This window comes from Thrips palmi, unplaced genomic scaffold (assembly GCF_012932325.1).
Source record: "Thrips palmi isolate BJ-2018 unplaced genomic scaffold, TpBJ-2018v1 HiC_scaffold_15, whole genome shotgun sequence".
In the NCBI taxonomy this organism is placed as follows: domain Eukaryota; kingdom Metazoa; phylum Arthropoda; class Insecta; order Thysanoptera; family Thripidae; genus Thrips; species Thrips palmi.
In genome coordinates, this window is record NW_023144624.1 from 1,724,102 (window position 1) to 1,740,359 (window position 16,258).

Genomic DNA, 16,258 nt, shown 5'->3' on the forward strand with positions numbered 1-16,258 from the left:
TTGCCAGAGCTGCTCCGGCAGGACAACCACCCCGTCAGGCCGGCAGGCCGTCAGGCCGTCATGGCGAGATCGAGGGAGGGCCAGGGAGGGCCAGGGAGGGCCAGGGAGGGCCAGGGAGGGCCAGGGAGGGCCAGGGAGGGCCAGGGAGGGCAGGGGGCCAGGGAGGGCCAGGGAGGGCCAGGGAGGGCCAGGGAGGGCCAGGGAGGGCCAGGGAGGGCCAGGGAGGGCCAGGGAGGGCCAGGGAGGGCCAGGGAGGGCCAGGGAGGGCCAGGGAGGGCCAGGGAGGGCCAGGGAGGGCCGGGGAGGGGGCGCTGGTGCTGGCCGGTGCCAGATATAAATGTCAACGCATCGAGGGCCGCTTCGCCGCTTGCTCGCAGCGCTTTCACCGCGCAGTGTAGAACAGAGGTGAGGCAGAGAATTAGATAGGCGGGAGGGGGAGAGGGTCCTCTGAGAGGACTCCTCTCTCTATAACCGTCGGCACTGACAATAAAAAGAGCAACATCACCCGGCCGACGTGTCTCCCTTGTAACGCATGCAAGAGGAGGAGCAATTATTATTTCGAGGCGGGGGGCGAGGTGGGAGTCCAGGAGGGGGCTGGACCCAGTCACCGACCGGCCGGCCAGGGGCGCATGCTTCGGCATGCAGCACACCGAACCAGATGGTGAAAGTGAGTCTCTAGTGTGCTGCGCGACACAACGCCAAGGGATCCAGTGCCGTTCGCCCCGCTCGCCCTCTCGCCCGCCAGCGGGGCGGGGGCGGGGGCGGCCGGGGGCAGCAGGGGACATTGCAGGACGCGGGCGCCGTGCAGGCCAGTGGAGTGCCCGGGCGGCACACTGCCGCGCTCAAGAGTATTCACTTCCACTTCACGCGAAAAGAAAGCACAAGGAGTTGTGTCCAGTGAGGAATCGGCATGTCAGGCTGTGCTTTTCCAAGTGATGCGGACGCGGGCAAGTAACTCTCAGCGGGCCAAGCCTTTCCCCCATTTCCACGACCTCCCAGCGCAAAACTTTCCGGCCCACGAGATTTTTCAAGGGCACGAGCAAACAACGCACTGTGCCTCGATGTGGCGCAAACTCCCACACCGCTAATACTATCAGCGAACCAAAGTCAAATCGTCGAACTAGCATCCACCTCGCTAGAATGATCCAACGCCACAACTTGTGCGAAGTGCCCTCTATTTTGGCGTGCAGCGGAAGCCACCGAGGCGCTTCACACGCCGCCGTGTGACGCGTGCTTCGCGTGCCTCGCGGCGCGTGCGTGCTTCCGACACGTCGGCGACATGGGAGGCAGACAGGGTCGTCGTCGCGGTGGTGCGCTGCCGTGTGCGGCAGCCCTTGGACAGTCTCTCTCTCTCTCCCTCTCCCTCTCTCTCTCTCTCTCTCTCTCTCTCTCTCTCTCTCTCTCTCTCTCTCTCTCTCTCTCTCTCTCTCTCTCTCTCTCTCTCTCCCTAGTGTGACAGAGACGGAGCGACTGTTCGGCATCGAGTGCCAGACTAGGCGCGAGTGTCGTCTGCTCGCATGCGCATGCGCGCTGGGGCGTGCCTCTAGGCGTGCCTCTAGTCGTGCTGGCCGGGGCCTCACTAGGCGTCACAGCGTCGCGGGTCGCAGACCCGAAACCGCGAGCCGCGCGCGGGTGGCGCACGGCGACGTCACACACACACACACACACACACACACACCGAAGCGTGGCAAATCGATAATTGCAAGACACGAAATTGAATGCATCGCTTCGATTAGCGGTACTCTGACCCCGGCGACGGCTGTGTCTTCGCAAACCAGGAATCGACTTGGTCGCGGCATGCATTATGCACGTCATCTTGATCGGGAGACGTCGATGGATCGTCTTCGGCGCGGCCGGCCTGCCGACTCAGACGCCCACCCCGCACGCCCACCTTAGGTGCCGCAGTCAAGTTGTACTCGGCGAGCAACACTGTCAAAATTTGTAGGCACTTCATGGCAAAATAGTGGGTGACATTTTTATCACTTCCAACCCGTCGGAACCCGGGCGTGAGATAAAGGTCGGTCTGAACCATGTTTATTTTTGGTTTTGTTTTGTATTTTCTTTTTCTTCTGGTTTCGCGCCGTGCGCGGCCGCGCGGGGTGTCGATGCCGGAGGCCTATAGTTTCACCTCCGGTCGGCCAGCCGGGGCCCTTGGCCCTGGGCCCGACCGCCGCGGGCAGCGACGCTGGGCAAGCCGGCCGATAATTGAATCCAGAAGTACTTTGTTGGTGCTCGCGGTGGTCCAGGCCATCATCACGCCCGATTCCGACGGATCGCTTCTCTGTCGCACTCGCAGGGCGTCTGGCAGGGGTGCGAGACAGACGGAGCAGCTGGCCATCACGCCCCTCCGATGAGGCGGGGGTCGCCACATCACGGCCGTTGCGTCAGCGCGTCAGCGCCAAGAAGACCCCCCGCGCGCAGTGCCGCGGTACAGGGCCCCGACGGCCGAGGCGGACCGGAGAGGCGGCGGCACTGTAACGGGGAACCGAAGCCTGCAGCTTCCGGCGCTCCGTTTGAGCGAATAACAAGCCAGACCAGCTGCAGCCGGCCGGGCCCACCGGGCCCACCACGACTCACTGGCGCGGGTTCAACTCCCGCGAGCAGCCAGCGGTTTTTTCCCTCTCTTCCCTCCGGTCGGTATCGGAAGTGGTTGCTTTTTTTGCGCGTTATTAGCGCACTTTTTTTTTTCGGAGCACGCAAAAGCCTCGGCCGTTTCCCCTACACGACACGGCGCGGCACGGCACGGCGCGTGCGCGACACGCCGAGACGTCACCCTGTCATTACGCGTGAAAGCGAAGGCAGCGCAGAATCGACGCCGCGACGCGGCGCGGCCAGGCGGTGGCGCCGCAGCGTTCCAAAACTAATGCATCCAGTGGCACCCGGCAGCAGGCCTAGCCTCTCTCTCTCTCTCTCTCTCTCGCACTCGCGGCGCGCTCCGCAAGCTCGCAGGGGTGCGAGAGAGACGGAGCGGCAGCCGGCGCGCCGATCCGTCTGCCTGTCTAATGAAACGTCGCCGGGAAAGGCGAATGCGATTCCGGCGTGTGGTTTCACCGCGAGGGGCTTGGTCTGACTTCGCCTGACTTCGTGACGCGGGCCGCGCCGTGCCCGCGACCAACGACCAGCCCCGCGGCCAGGACCAGGCCAGGACCGCGATGACCCGCCGCCCCGCCGCCGCGCCGCGACGCGCAGGGCGCCCGGGGCAGCCCCGGGCCCAGGCCCGCCCCAGAGGTTAAGGCCACCTGGCAGGAAGCAACCGACCGGCACGGCCGCGCCGCGACCGGGGTGGCAGACGAAAAGGCTGAGGTGATAGGATAAAGGTAAAAAAGTTCAGGAAAACGACAAAAGTTGAAAAGAAAATGTCAGGCAAATGATAAAAACAAAAGGTATAAACGGCACAAGACAAAGGCATAGACAAGCTTAATCGTTTGGGGGGCAAACAACCATGAGAATCATCAGTCTGTTCGCAGTGCAACCATGATTGCCCCTGTCACCCTGGCCGTAGTGGGCTTCGGCCGGCCCGGCAGGCGTTCCCGGTGAAACCGCCGCGCCACGGCCAGCGCGTTCTCCCTGGTCTCCCTGCACTGCGAGCGGAAGGCGGGGAGGACGACCGCGACAGAGCAGACCAAGTGCGGCGAATGCAAAAGCAAGCAGTCCGCTTTACTGCCGCGGCGTGCCGGGCCGTGCCACGCCGTGCCGCGCCGTGCCAGCAAGGTGAGGGCCTTCCCGGCCGCCTCGTTGCTTCGCTGGTGATTCGCGATCCCTGACATTTACGACGACAAAGTCAGTCGCAAAGACTGAGTCGTCTTCGTCTCTCTCGCACTCACGGGGCGCCCCGTGCGGGAGAGACAGAGCGACGCTGCGGGACCGGCAGCGCGCCTCACTCCGCTCCCCCTGGCCGCCCCTGGCCGCCCCTGGCCCTCTCCGCGTCGCGTCGCGTCGCGTCCCGTCGCGTTCCGGATTCCTCGAGTTCATCCCGCCTCTTTCTCCCCGCCGCGTTACCTAACCAACACGCAGCGTGCGTCCACTTTTCCGGGCGTCGACATGTTGTCCTCGTCACTGCGGCCAAGTGCGTGGGGAGAGAGGGGAGCGGCGTCCGCCTGTCTGTCTGCCCGTCCGCCCGTCCGCCCGCCCGCCCGCCAGTCCGCGGCGGAGAGAAACTGTCCAAAGCACTGCATTGGTAATTAGTAGAGCGAGACATTGACGGCGCGGCCGAGGCTTGTCCAGGATTGTCCAGGAGGAGTCCTGGTGCCCGCGGGCCTCCTCCACCACCCATCACCGCGAGGGCCGTCAGACTCGCTTTGAATCGACTTGACTACAAAATAGCTTGGGTCACAATAATGATCCTCGCTTTTAAGGGTTCGTTTTGTGGTGCAGACGACGTCAAAACCGTAAAATCGCCGGTGCGACGTATTTCGCAGTGTAGTGCCGTACCACCGTCGAGCATACTCTTACTTTTTCACGGGACGTCGAGGCGCTCGGCGACGCTCCAACGACGCCACGGCCAGGGTGCAGAAAGGAAGAGAGAAGGGAGAGAGAGGGGGGGCGAGGAGGGGAGAGAGAAGTAAAGTCGTCCTCACGCAGCGCGGCATTCGCTACGATAATTCAAGCGAGTCAAACCGCGCGCGCTCCGACCGGAAAAATCCGCGTCAAATTCGCCACTCCGCGACATTCGAAATGACTCACGACCGGTTCAAAAAGGTGTTAGCACAGCGCTAACCCAGCAGGCCTGGGCTAAGTTCGAAAAATGGAGGCCGTTCTGGAGGAGTGCGGCGCGTCGTGGGAGGAGAGGCGAGTCAGCGACCTCAGCGACAACAAGCACGGGGAGCACGGGGAAGCCAGACGACATGATCTCGCTACTAAATGTAGGTTAGGCGAACTGCACGCCCGGTGCACGTCTCCGTGTGTGTGTGGCTGTGTACAAGTTTGTTCACTCACGAGGGCACGTCTGCCATGTTAGTGGCCGTGTGTGCGTATCTATCTGTACGTACGCGTCCCCAAAGAGTTTGTGTGTACTCGTGTGTGTCCGCCTGAGTGCGCATGGAGTGGGTGTGCTTCGCGGCCTCGCTGTGCAAGTACTTCTGGAAAGACGCACATTCTTCCCTGTTTCCACGGGCGGTGTCTTTTCTGCAGATTCGCCCGGTGTCAGGATATGTTATGACTTTGCGGATAATTTTGTTGTAATTTACGGAGATAAAAGCCTGTGGCATGTTCCGTGCGCAAAACTATCCGCGAGGTACGAACGAACGAACCCGGATCCCGTAAGACTTGCACAGCAGAGGCAAATGCGAACCCCGTTGGCCGTCGTTGGCGCCACGGCGACGCGGCCGACAATGGGGACCGATGGGGACCGACCCGCGGACTCACACAACAAAACGGCCAAATACAATAACTTGCGTCATTTGGCGCGCATCAGGCAACGCCAGCCACTGAGCCGTGGAGACCGATCGGACGACGGCTGGGGCAGCCATGGGCAGCCATGGGCAGCCATGGGCAGCCAGGCGGCCAGGCGGCCAGCACAGTCGTTTTCGTCGCTCTCGCACCTGCACGGCATGCCCCATGAGCGCGAGAGAGACGGAGCGACGAAAACGACTCCCAGGACAGCGAGCTAACTGGACGCGCCTCGGGGTTCAGCGCCTTTACATACCGCGGCGCCATCGGCCTCACCTGCAACACAAGAGAGAGAAAAAAACGTTACATTTCGCAAAGAATCCAGGGCAGCGACAACGGCGTGCACCGCTCGCTGCTTTGCCGGGGCGGCGCGGCGCCTTTTGACGCTCCATTGAGAAAACATCGTGTTCATTACACCTGTTGCACCCCGAACGGCGGCCGCGGGCCGGGCAGGACCGCGGCCCTTGCGACAGCCACGCCACGCCACGCCACGCCACGACCCATGGCAAGCAGCTGACCGCTCACAATGCATTTCAGGGATCGGCGAGGATTCGGACGAGACGGACCTGCGCAACCTGCGGGGCAGGGCAGCTTGGGCTGCTTGGGCTGCAGCCACGGTGAGGTGTCAGTCAGCGGAAAGGTGTTGCAGTCCAAAGCACAGTCCCGGGTAAGTACAAAAACCCCAATCCCAGTAGGAGTACAGAACGTTTTCAGTGCACCAACGGAGTCAATCAAAGCCAGGGCAGTTAAGGTACGCTTCTTCCCCGAAACTGCCTTCGCTCCAGTGCAGACACAGCGGCGTCCTCGCACGACTCGTACACTGCCGAAACAAGGGGCCGGTCACGGTGGCGACACTGGTTTCGGCGCCACTTTCCACCTCGCGGTGTAGGGGCGACACCACACTGTGGGGCTGGACGACGCTGCTCGCGGAAAGTGAGCGGAGGGCCGAAAAAAAAACAAAACAACAACAAAATGAAGCAAAACGAACAGCCGCTCGCAAAATGTTTCCCGAAAGCGAGGCGTGGCGGCGTGACGGGAATGTGGGCCGAGGGCCGAGGCCGTGGGCCAGAGAGGGAGAGAGAGAGAGAGAGAGAGAGAGAGAGAGAGAGAGAGAGAGAGAGAGAGAGAGAGACATTACTTTCCGGGGAACGGTGCATTCCCTGCTGCCGGGGCCACCGAGACCAAATAAAAGTAATTGTCTTTTCGCTTTCAGGGACAATGTTTCCCCTTCAAATTGCCGCGGCACGCCTCGGATCGCCACTGCACCGCGCAGCACAGCAGGGCTTCTCTGAAAACGGGGACCCAACAGCCAACGGATCGAATGCAGGTGGCTTCAGAGTGAGTGCGCCACACTGTGTACGTGTGTGCGTGCATGTGTGTGCGTGCGCGTGCACGAAGTGTCACCTAGTCGCCTGTCCTATTTTCCACACCATCACAGCGACGCAGCGTCCGCACGCATAGCGCGCCACACACACACACACAGAGCATACGACACATGCATTGTTTCCTGGTGTGCATACGTGTCGGGGAGCAACGGAGCGTTACCATGGTTACCGAGGCGGCTGTTGAAACACTTGCCGCGGAAGGGTCTTGCAATCATAATCCTCTCGGTGGCTTTCGAGGCTTTCCGTGTGGGCTGGCCGCTGGCTGGCCGGCTGACTGGCAGCGCTTTGCAAAGACCGACCGCGTCCGAGAGCGCGGCCCCCTCGCTTGAAAGCGCGTCCACCCGAACGCCCTCCGCACCGCGTCGTCCGACGACCTTTCAAAGGGCGCCCGGCTCGGCCCCGCTCGGCCCCGCTCGGCCCCGCTCGGGGGACAGGGCGTGGGATTCAATGCCTCCTGAGCAGGGAGAAAAGAGAGAGGGAGGGGAAGGGGCACGCCGGCACCGGGGCCCCGCGAATCCTCAGGGCACCGAGCGAGCGCCCGTTTGCACCTCCAGCGACAATGCACCTGGAGAACCCCTCGCCCCGCCCACACTGCAAAGCACTGCAAAGCACTGCAAAGCCAACAGAGTTCCAGACAGACCTACAGCTGCCAGAGATACACTTGAGGCAACGCTATGACCGAATCCCCGGACGCGGAGAGCGACGACCTTCTTTAGGGGTTCCGACGAAGACCACCACATTGTGATATGATTACAGATTGACCGTGATAAAGTTTTTTTTTTCTAACAGTGTAGTGTGGGCGTCCCTCAACACACCACAGGCATGCCCCACGACACACGCAGGCAGCGCAAAGGCCGCTTGCTTTCGGCTGCTGCCTCGCGCGCTGCCGTCGTCCTTTTCTGCCTTTCTTGCCTCGTCCGCCCTCGTCGTTCGCGCCGATAATTAAAAGGGGCATAAACGCGGTCGTGAAGTGCGCGTTGCGCGAGGCGGCGCCGCACAGGCACAAGCTGCACAAGCTGCACAAGCTGCACAAGCTGCACAAGCTGCACAAGCTGCACCAGCACGCCGTTTCCGAACGGCGGGGAGTAGAGGGGCGGGTAAATGTTTCTTTTTTGCATCTTCGCCACTTTATCTGCGACAAGCCGACGCGCCGCGGTTCGTGGCGGTGGTCGTGGCGGTGGTCGTGGCGGTGGTCGTGGCGGTGGTCGTGGCGGTGGTCGTGGCGTTATCGGTTTGAATTTGGCGCGCACGGCCGCCGGCCGGTCACGACCGAGTCACGCCGCCGCCTCGGCCGCCCCGGCGCGTCCTCATCGATTTACCGTTCGGCAAGTCGAACGCATCACTGCGCCTCGACGCCCCGCCGGCCTGGCGCTCCCCAGGGGCATTCCGCGTGCTGGCGCCGCCGGGCCATGGCCGGGCCGTGCACGTTCCACGTAACACTTGGCGCCGAGAGATGCCGCGACGCCCGCGACGCCGCGACGACGCGACGACGCGCATCGACGTCTCTCTAAAGGGACCCCGACTCCAACGCAAAGGCACCGAGCAGACGGCGGCCAATGGGCGGGCGTCCGTCCGTCCGTGATAGACAGACAGACAGACAGGAAGACAGACAGACAGACAGACAGACAGACAGACAGACAGACAGGCAGACAGACAGACAGACAGACAGACAGACAGACAGACAGACAGACAGACAGACAGACAGACAGACAGACAGACAGACAGACACGTGGCCCTGAGGGGGACGACAGCGAATGGTGGCGCGGGGCGGAACAACGACCACGCCGCGTCAAAATGTCAAACGGGCAGCCTGACGCAAACCAGTCGCCGAAACCAAAACGCCGCGGCACCGGGCAAAGGTCCGCGGGATTGCGTCAATGGTGGCGCCCGGCGGGACCACCCGGCAGCACACCCGCAGCCACCGGAACCCGGAGCGGCTGGAACCCAGAGCACCCTGAACCCGGAGTATCCAGAACCCGAAGTACACGGAGCGACACAGGCAGCCGCAGCATCCGCCACTCACCCCGAGCGACCGCGGCACCCGCCAAACCCTGAGCACCCGAAAAATCCGAAGCGAACCCGGACAGCGCTCTGAGTACCCGGAGCATCTGGAGCTCCCGGAGCGTTGTCAGCCCGGTGACGTAACGGGAATCCCCCGGCATGCATTAGCGGCGCTACCCCGCGCGTCCGACCCGGGCGCGGAGCGGGGCGGGGCGGGCTGGTGCCATCTGATGGCGGGCCCGCCCAAGGCCGCGGCGAGAATGACTGCGATGCCATCGCCGCGCCGCCGTTCTTGTCGCCGAAGTCTGCCTCGCGCGTGCCGCCTTTTTCCCCCTTTCCCTTTTTACAGCTCCGCGAAAGAAAAGCTTCGACCACGCGGAGATGCGCAAATCCGGTCGCGTGGCGCTAGTACCAGCAGCTGACTGATTCCAAGAGTCGTTGTCATCGCTCCGTCTCTCTCGCACCTGTGCGGGACGCCCCAAAAAGTTGGAGAGGGACAGAGCGACGACTCGGCCTGCTGGCCACCCTGCCGGTAACGACTGCCTCGCACGGAAAGGACGAAAGGCGGACGCACCGCGGTGGGCGCAACCTTCGCTCGCGTTTGGCGCAAAAAAAATAGAAAAAACCTACATTTTCCGGCGGAACTTGCCGACAGCAGCGAGCCGCAAGCCGCGCGCGGCACGCGAGGGGGTCGTTGGGGCGGCACAACCAAGGCACGACGGGCAGGAGCCAGGCCGAGCAAGGCGCAGCAAGGCGCAGCAAGGCGCAGCAAGGCGCAGCAAGGCGCAGCAAGGCGCAGCAAGGCGCAGCAAGGCGCAGCAAGGCGCAGCAAGGCGCAGCAAGGCGCAGCAAGGCGCAGCAAGGCGCAGCAAGGCGCAGCAAGGCGCAGCAAGGCGCAGCAAGGCGCAGCAAGGGCGCAGCAAGGCGCAGCAAGGCGCAGCAAGGCGCAGCAAGGCGCAGCAAGGCGCAGCAAGGCGCAGCAAGGCGCAGCAAGGCGCAGCAAGGCGCAGCAAGGCGCAGCAAGGCGCAGCAAGGCGCAGCAAGGCGCAGCAAGGCGCAGCAAGGCGCAGCAAGGCGCAGCAAGGCGCAGCAAGGCGCAGCAAGGCGCAGCAAGGCGCAGCAAGGCGCAGCAAGGCGCAGCAAGGCGCAGCAAGGCGCAGCAAGGCGCAGCAAGGCGCAGCAAGGCGCAGCAAGGCGCAGCAAGGCGCAGCAAGGCGCAGCAAGGCGCAGCAAGGCGCAGCAAGGCAGCCGGAAAAGCAGAAACGCAGCGACCGACAAGAAAACGGACGGTGTGGGAGAGTGAAGGGCCATCGCTGTGCAAGGCAGAGCAAAGCACGGCACGGCACGGCAGAGCAGCGTGCACAGCAGGCCGGTCTGGGCGGTGAAGGGACCCATGCCGACCGGCCAGCATCCCCAAGGCCTCTGCTCTGCCCGCAGCAGCCTACAGCAGCCTACAGCAGCCTACAGCAGCCTCATCTCGACTCGCATCGCCACGCCACTGCCACGCTGGAGAAGGCGGGGGCTCCAGTGTCGGAGGCTGCCGCGCCGTGGCCACTGGAGCGTAAGGAAGCATGCATGGGCATGATAGATGAGACCAGTGCAAGGGGGTGGCGCGGGGGCAGGGCGGCTGGAGTGCAATCGACAGCAGTGTCCTCGTACCGAACCCCCCCCCCCCCCGAGGAGCAGTACAGTATACTTTGATTACCCCATCACACTAAACCACGTAGCCGCGGCGGTTAGTCGAAGCCACGCAGCGGTAATGAGTCAACACGGAGATAAAGGGTGCGGGGGGAGCCCCCCCCCCCGCCACGGCGCGGCGAGATTGAAACATCATAGGGCAGTGCGGTGGCTGGAGGCGGGGCACTGGAAGGGCGAGCACCGCGCGGCTCAAATAATACTAGGGGTACGCGCCGTTTAGTGTGGGCGCGTAGTGTGGCTGAGCGATGCGAATTTGTGCATTTCGGACTTTGCTTATGTAGACGAAATGTGCAGCTTGTGGGCTCATATTGAGTGAAATGTAGGTCTGGGGTATAAATGGAGGTGATTTTCGTTATCAGCACACAAAAAACTGTTGGAATCAACGTCAAACTCGATTCCAAAATTTTGGTCCGAAATTGGTTAAAATTCGGTAATGCGTGAGTCTAGGAAAAATTTGGAAGTCATTTTTGAGTTCAGCGCACCAAAAACTGCAGGAAACAATATAAAACTCGATTTGAAAATTTTGGTCCAAAATGACCTAATTTGGGATGAAAATATAAGTCTGGAGTCAAAATGGAGGTGATTTGCGTTGTCAGCACACAAAAAACTTTTGGGGATCAACATCAAACTCAATTCAAGAATTTGGTCCAAATTTGGTCAAAATTTGGTAAAGCGTGAGTCTGGGAAAAATTTAGAAGTTATTTTGAGTTCACCTCATCAAACACTGCAGGAAACAATATAAAACTCGACCTGAAAATTTTGGTCCGAAATGACCTTATTTGAGATGAAAATATAAGTCTGGAGTAGAAATGGAAGTGGTTTTCATAATCAGCACTCCAAAAATCAATATGAGATTCGATTGAAAAATATTGATATCAAATTGATCAATAATGGGTAAAGAATGGGTCTGGGTTGGTCTTCATGGATCACCCTTTGTCGTCACCAAATACCTTGATGCCACACCAATGCGATTCCTTCAGTCGAGTAACATTCCATTGCCAGCATGGAATCGCTTAATTTGCTATTCGTCTGCTTGACTCACTATTGGATACATCATTTTCTTCCAACTAATGAATTCACAAATTTATTAGTTATATTTGAGAAGCCTTTTGTCATTCTTTCATTTTAAACCAGTGAATTAAACAATATAGACTGGAATATGTAATCATAGTTTACTTTAAGTGACTCAGTTAAGGGCAGGCTGATCTGAAGCATTCGACGGAGAACAATTTTTGTCAAATTCAGTGAATCGTCTCATGAAGTCAAATGCAGAGGCCACTTGTTGCTCAATACGCCAACATAATTTACCTTAATCATGCCTCGTGATATTTTATCTTTGGAGTAAAAGAATACAGTATACTATTAACATTGGGCTTACATTCAGAGAACCAGCTTCAAACCATTACCAATACTTGGTTCCAGTTGTCGGACACAAACTTTGGTGAAGTGAAAGCAATCGTGTCATTAAATCCATTACCAAGTCACCCACCGCTCAAAACCTGAATCGTGTCATTGAACCCAATATCAATTCAAAATCTATTAGCACTAAATATATGGATTATTTATTGCACTAAATACATCTATTTTTGGATTCTTTTAATCAATAGATGTTAGTACTAGAATATTTATGTTAGCTTGCAGCATTGCAATAGAATGTCATTTTCCCCAGACAAACCAAGACAATTAACATGTCTTCTAATTTCAACGCATTTACCTGATATCATTTACTATGAAATTTAAAAAAACAGGATAGTTTCAAAGAGAATAAAATCAGTGGATGCACACAAAGGCAAAGGAAACATTCTATTTACAATCCACAACTACACTCACAGTGCACTGACCTAAAGGAAGATTCCCCTGTGACGGGGGGGGGGGGAGGGGAACGAAACACGCAAACCATTCTCACATTCAGTTTTCGTATTTTCCTCTGTTGACACTCCGGAAGGGTTTCAATCATTCTAGAATGTTAAAAAACTATCTCAGAACCTATTTGAGAACCCCTTTGCTCTTTAGTTTGTTTATTTGCATAAGTGCCGTCCCGTCTTGCAGACGGCTTGCAAGCGCGGCAGCTGGTATGAGAAATTGGTCAGCCACACACTGCTACCAACCTAACCACGCTAATTACCTAGTTCAAAACGATGTTTGGAATTTTCAAACGATGATAATTGTTAATCTGAGATAAACTCCCCCTGTAGGATGTTTAGGAGACATCAGGTGTGAAATTTGGATACTATTCGTTCAGTAGTTGCTGAGAAACGTGAGTGATTACATACAGACAGAGAGACGGACAGACAGACTCACGACCAGTCCCCTTTTTGGAGCGCCCAAACACGGCAAGGGCTTCGCTATCGCTCAGCCAACTAATAACAGCCGCCGTGCGATCATCGGGCCACGCCGCCGCCGCGCCGTGCGTTGGGGTCTCCACGGTCTCGCTCCACGTCGCCGCGGCCGGGAGGGGCGGGGCTGGCTGGGCTAGGTGGGGCACCGTGTGCACGCACGGCGCAGGGCAGCACGTACGCTGGGAAATTTGACGCTGACAAACGGGCACGAATCGGAAACGAAATAATGGCACCAAACTAGAAAGACACCCAAAAAATATTTTAAAAAATGAAAAAAAACTAAATTTGTAGGAATTTCAGGCTACCTTCTTAGGTTTCTGATTATTTGAGTTATCTTAACTCTCGTCGAAACCTAATAAACATGTAGGAATCTGATGCATTTTCAGTTACTTTTGCTTTTGTTTTCTTTTTCTCCCGAGCCGTTATGATTGAAGTCCGCCCCGGCCAAAAGTTGTGTCACCCGCGCAACGGTCGGCGGCGGCTGCCAGGTCACGTCCGGGCTCACCTTAACCTCGACCGTCGCGCGCCAACACACACACACATACACACACACACACACGCACACTCAGTCGGTCCATATTCCCAGCGGGCATCCGTTACAACGGTCCGACTGAAGAAATATTGACTTACGAAAGACAAACAGGCGTAACGAGTTTGCTTGCACGGTCCGCGCGTGGCGTGGCGCGGCTGGGCGCGGCGTGGCACTCTCACAGTGCACCGCGCGGCCCCAAATCTTAACCAAATAACGGGCGCGGCGGGCCACGGACTGAACGGGGTGCGGATGCCGTCGGCGCGGTGGCAGCGAGGCGCGGAGCGCGCGGCCAGGGCGTGGCTTCGAGAGGGCGTGGCCCAAGGTCACGGCGACGGTCAAGGTCGGGGAAGAGGCAGCGCGGAACTGCACGCAGACGGTACACTGGCAGCGCCGTGGCAGTGCCGCGAGCCACGCAGCCCCTCTCGGTTCCAGACGAGAAGGGGAAGCGAAGCGACTCACTGGAGAGTACCAGCGGCGACAACGATTTACGATATCCGCATCGACGAGCAAAGTCCAAAACCAGACACCAGAACCGCCGCATTTTCTAAAGCTCATTTCGAGATTTGAAGACCTAGGGATTTTCTCCTCCCACAGTGTACTAACAACAGCACGCAGAAAATCAAAATCGGCCATCGAAGTGTGAGGCGGCGGCCCCCGCAGCGGGTTCGCAGTTCGCACGCCGATGCTGCAAGCGCTGCAAGCCACCCCGCCTTTGTAATGCCAGCCCGGCCAGCCATCGGGCGGCGTGTGGGGCCACGCGTGGGCGGGGCACGGGGGGCACAGGGGGGCAGGGCGGAGGTCGCGTCACTGCAAGACGACACACTGCTTCGCTGGCAAAACCGAGGGGTCAACAACTCGGGATATTCGGTGTACGCTCAGTTGGTAATCATTGATAATCAGTAATATAATCATAATATTCAACCATATTCAGTATAATCATACTATTCAACCGTATTCAGTATAATCACAATAATCGGACATATTCATAAAAATCGCTATAGTAATCACAAAAATCAAAGATAATCCCAGAATATTGCCAATAATCATTCGTAATCACGAAAATCAAGCCTACGTGTCATGGCACAACAAATGCTGGGTACATACATGCAACCATTTTTTCCATGTAAGGGCTTTTTTCCTCCGATAATCCCTGATAATCATCCCATTTTCCCTAATAATCATTTATAATCGCGATAATCAACGATAATCTCTATAATCTCACAGAATCTTTCCCAAATAATTTCAATAATCACGAATATTCACAATATTCATTAGAATCAAAATAATCACATAATCAAAAATAATCACCATAATCAAAAATAATCTTAATAATCGCAATATTTTCCATAATCTTAAATATTCGGCATAATCATGTATTCGGTGTACACCAAAATCCAGAGTTGTTGACCCCTCGGGCAAAACTGCTTCATCCGAGCGAACAACTTCGTCCGAAGACGTTTCCAGTGGCCCGAGCAGACCACTGCCCTGTCCGCGCTAGCTGTCGAGCATGAGAACTCCCCTCGACCATTTTCGCGGCCTGGGAGAGCATCCCGCTGCTTTGACACAGCAGCAGCTCAGCTCGACATTTAAAACAACAACAATAAAAGAACAGAACGTGGCAACGGGACAAGGCGATGCGGTGCACAGCATGCTGCTTGGCGTGTCATTGTCGTGTTGCTGCGGCGGTCTCTCTCGCACTCATGGGGCGCGACGTGGAGGTGCGAGAGAGAGAGGCGGCCCTCGGAATCAGCTCACGCGGCGCCTCGTCCCACGCGTGCCGAACGAAGCGGGAACTGCTTTCGGAACCGCGGCCCGCGGGGGGGGGGGGGGGGGGGGGGCGAGAGGGAGAGAGAGGCGCCGGGGGGCGCGGGGAGTGCGAGCGAGATGGGGCGACGGTCCCGCGCGTCCCGGCACCGGCAGATGCAACGGGTCAGTCAGTGTATGGCTCTCACACGTTGCATTGCGCAGGTCTGGCGTCGCCTCGCTACACCGCCAACAGCTGTGGGCCCGGACAGTATTGTTGCTCCGTCTCTCTCGCACCCGTGGGGTGGCTCGCCGGGGCAGCCGGACCGGCCCACGAGTGCGAGAGAGACAAAGCAACGGAAGAGCGGCCGAGCTTCGTTCCAGCTCATCCGCCTTTTCACACATAAACATGAACTGGCGACCCGTTCCGTTTTCCCCATTCATTTTTCAGACATTCTTTTTTCACTCGCGCTCCGGCGACGCGCGCCGCGAGGTGGCCGTTTTTTGGGGACGCGATCAGGCCCGCGGGTCCTTTGTGGGCCATCAGTGGAGTGGCCCCAACATGCCTTCCACTTAGCGCCAATGTCAAGCGGCTCAGCACCCTCGGCCAAAAAACGCAGGAATCTAGAGGCGAAGCGAGCCGAGCCTAGGCGGCCGCCTGTGCTGGCAACGCGTGTGCCTAGTCAGCCCGTTGGAGTGGGCCTCGCCGTTTGGAGCGCGGATCAGAGCCACCAAGAGCACACTTGTTGTATTTATTTGAAGAAATAAGTGGTTCAGTCTCGAGGACTTAGATTGCCCAGCCAACCCCCGAAAAGGGATCACACCTGAACAGGAACGGCTGGCTGGTCCTCTCTGGTCCCGCCCCTGTGGAGTGTGTGGAGTGCCGCCCAGGCAGGCAGGCAGCCAAGCCTCGCAGCCGATGGTCGTCGGCCTCATGACGCGCATCACCATACACTCTCATTCAGGGGTGTTCTAAAACTTGACGCCTTTAGTCGCTTGCCTTAGGTTTTGTACCACCTTGAGTCGCCTCACCACGTAACGCCAAAGGCGCCTCAAACAAAGCGCCTAGGCGCTCTCTTTGAAACACTTGGGCTCAAACCACTGCATGAGATAGCAATGCATGGCTGTTTCATTGCAAAGGTTGCGTCCCTGTAAACAGCCTTCACTTTGAT

General features: G+C 58.3%; 1 protein-coding gene across 1 annotated transcript in view; it reads right to left on the minus strand.

Annotated features, from left to right (window-relative positions):
• LOC117641047 (mucin-17-like) overlaps window positions 1-16,258 on the minus strand; it is a 100,859-nt gene that overhangs the window by 59,373 nt on the left and 25,228 nt on the right.